General features: G+C 49.8%; 1 pseudogene; it reads right to left on the bottom strand.

Annotated features, from left to right (window-relative positions):
* Positions 1-930: 930 nt before the first annotated feature.
* On the bottom strand, positions 931-1,559 carry LOC138998457 (glycolipid transfer protein-like; annotated as a pseudogene).
* Positions 1,560-3,564: the final 2,005 nt, after the last annotated feature.

Raw genomic sequence — 3,564 nt, 5'->3', positions numbered from 1 at the left:
ACTTTGGCTCATTTTTTTTTATTCCAAAATAGAGATTTATTTATTAATAATTATTTAGTGTTCGCATAGAAATCACCAATTGTTCCTCATTGGGTTTTTAACACACATGAATTCTTTGGGGTCCCTCTATTCACCCCAACACTTTCAAGATACAGCTCTTGTTAGTGCCAGGAGGGAGTTAAGGCAGCGAAGTGTTCCTTGGGTCTCAGCATCAGGAGGGTCGTGGCCTCCCCTCTGGGAGAACACACAGGATAGGTAGTTTCTTAGGTGGGGTAGGCTGTCCCTGAAGGAAACACTTATGCAGAAGAATGCTAACTCAGTCGTCTGTGGTCAGTTCCTCATACCTGATAGCTTTAAAATACAGTGCCCTTGGTCAAGTTCATCAAAGGCTTGCTGGTTGTTTTCAACTATAAAAAACTGTCTGGAAAAAGAGTAGGAAAGAGTGGGTTCTATGCTGACAGCGCTGTGAGGCTGGGCTGTGCAACCACAGGAGCACACAGCAGTCTGCTTTAAAAAAATCCTGTGTAATTTCAAATCAGACTCCTCGTGGTCCTTACATCACTGCACCAGATCCTCATCTTTTAAATGAGGTGTATGACAGGGCTCCCCCAGGGCCACGCACCACGTGGGGGACCGGGAACAGAAAGCCCTAGGACTTGCCTTATTAGCAACATTAACTGTTTTTATCACACTGAAATGAAGGCAGTCGGTCTGTGCTGCCGTGGAACTAAAGGTGATTCAGAAGTAGGGTGGTTATTTATTGCTCCGTTAGGATAGACCCCAAAAATGACTTTTCAGGAACCAGGGCCGCCCCCTGCAACCCCAGCCAGACTCTGGGCCACTCTGGGGGACGCAGGCCACGGTGGCCTCCAGCTTGCTTCACAGTGATTCTGGCTTGTTTGTGCCTGGGAGTGCTGGCTGTGGGCACGCCTACACCTTGTAGTTGAGCTCCCCATTCATCTTGGTGTACATCTCATAGATGACGTCAATGGTGGCCGTGTAGTTGATCAGGAACAGGCGGGCCTTCTCCAGGCACTCTTCCCCTGTCACGTTATGGCCCTTGGAGAGCGCTTTCAGGAAGTCCGACTTGTAGGGCGCGGCACACAGTGCTGCCTGGAAGATCTTCTGCACGATCCAGCCATGGTACTTCTTGAGCGCCATCTCGTAGGCCTTGGTGGCGTTGACGCGGATGAGTTTGGGGTGGCTCTCGTCCCGGTCCCTGTCCCAGATGCTCTCCAGGAAGACCTGGATGAAGCGGAGGCCCCTTTCAGCCACATCAGCGCCAGTGTGGCCCCCACTTTGGGCCACTCCGCTCCATACATCTCCTTCTCTGCCTCCAGGATGTTCTGCAGGGTCCGGAACTTGGCCGGGTCGGTGTTGTACACAGCTTTGATTTTCATGATGTTACTGCTTATGTCCGCCTTGATGGGCGTAAACACCAGGGACCCAAGGCAATCGAAGAAGGGCGGCAGTTAGGACACCGCCTCCAGGAAGGGCCTGGTCTCGATCTGCTTGTCCGCGGGCAGCGGCTTCAGCAGGTGCTCGGCCAGCAGCACCATTTCGGGGTTGACGCTGGCGGTGATGCCCCAGCCGGCGCCGCGGGCATCCATGCCGCCCCCTTTCCCCCCACCCGGCCGCGCCGGAGCCGTCGCTGCCACCCACCGCCAACTCCGGGGACGCCAGCGTCACCACTCTCACTTTGGCTCATTTATTTCCCACAATGTTTCTAGAGAGGCAAAGGAGCCACACATAATCTCTGCCGTGGCTTGTTCTATCATAAGGCTTAATTTTTCTTTCATTATCCCCAGCTTTAATTAACGTACCCTCAAAATCTTCTGAACTCATGTTGTGAAATCTTTTCTAACATGAAGTAATGAACTCAAAAACTGCAGACCAAGCTGAGGCAGACCCACTGCAGGCTGCTTCCTGTTCCCAAACACAGTTATGCCTGGGACATCTTCTATAAAGACAGATCAGCCGAACCGGTTTGGCTCAGTGGATAGAGCATCGGACTGCGGACTCAGGGGTCCCGGGTTCGATTCCAGTCGGGGGCATGTGCCTTGGTTGCGGGCACATCCCCACTGGGGGGCGTGCAGGAGGCGGCTGATCCATGTTTCTCTCTCATCGATGTTTCTGGCTCTCTGTCCCTCTCCCTTCTTCTCTGTAAAAAATCAATAAAAAATCAATAAACTATATTTAAAAAAAAAAAAAAAAAAGACAGATCAAGGCATGATTTTGCTTAGAGGACTGGGAACCAAATATGATGCCCTCATTCACCTCAGTGTTGTTGAGTCAAATCAATCTTAACACTATCCTTTTTTTAATTGATTTTTTTAGAGAGAGAGGGAGAAACATCAATGATGAGAGAGAATCATTGATCCGCTGCCTCATGTGTGCCTCCTGCAGGGATGGAGCCCCCAACCTGGTCATGTGCCTGTCCTGCAATCAAACCAGAGATACCTTGGTTCATGGGTCCACACCCAACCACTGACCCATGCCATGTGGGCAAACTATCTTTATTTTTATCGACTCTATTACAAATAGTCCCAATTTCCTCCATCCTCATCCCCTTTGCTTACCTCTATCCTGCCCCCACCATTTCTAGGCCCTCACCACATTATTATCTATGTCCATGGACTATGCATATATGTATATACTTTTAAAAACATATTTTTATTAATATTAGAGAGAGGAAAGGAGAGGGAGAGATAAATACATCAATAATGAGAGAGAATCACTGATTTGCTGCCTCCTGCATGTCCCCATCCCCACCCAACTGAGAATTGAACCTACAACCCATGTATGTTCCCGGACCAGGAATAGAACCATGACCTCATGGATCATAGGTCAATGCTCAACCATTGAGTAACACCAGCTGGGCTATATTATTTAAAATAAAATATATATTTTTTATCATTGATAGTATTACAGATGTCTCCCATTTTTGCCGGTGCCTATATTCCTTGGGGGATCTCTCCCAGTTCTACTCACAACCCTCTCCCTGGGAGATCTGCCCCTCTCTTCCAGCTAACCAGGCCTCTAGTCCCATCTTGTCCTTCCCCAGGGCCACTTGTTGAACCACATCACCTTTATTCGCCAATGTCATTGGCTGGGATGCTAGCCCTCCCTTAGCATTTGGGCAAACTACATTACCCAGGTGGAATGTACCAACATGGGTGGGGCTAAAGGTCAATTTTGGTGTCAGTGCATTTGGTTAGGGCAGGACTTAACCTTCCTCCTCTTGGCAGGCATTTTGACCCCTTCAGTTTCTTCAAGGACTCACAGGCTTCAGCCCACTGGTTGTGAGTAGGAAGAGGCCTAGGAGGCAGCGTCCTTGCTATGCAGTGGTGTGTCTGAGACTTTCTGTGTACCAACAGGCTGGGATTGGAGCCTCCATGTCTCCCAGACTCCTCTCTGCTCACAGTTTTCTCTCAGTCTGACCCCATTTAACCCTCCAGCCTTGGGGACTAGTGCCTCTCAGTTACTGCAGCCCAGGAAGCCACATCCAGAACAGTGAGTCTCTCCTGGGTAACACAGGGTGTGATGGGGGAAAGAGGGCCAGAG

The sequence above is a fragment of the Myotis yumanensis genome, unplaced genomic scaffold (assembly GCF_028538775.1).
Source record: "Myotis yumanensis isolate MYYU_CA2020_CCGP unplaced genomic scaffold, mMyoYum1.0.hap1 SCAF_20, whole genome shotgun sequence".
NCBI lineage: Eukaryota > Metazoa > Chordata > Mammalia > Chiroptera > Vespertilionidae > Myotis > Myotis yumanensis.
This window is presented reverse-complemented; position numbering and strand designations above follow the sequence as displayed.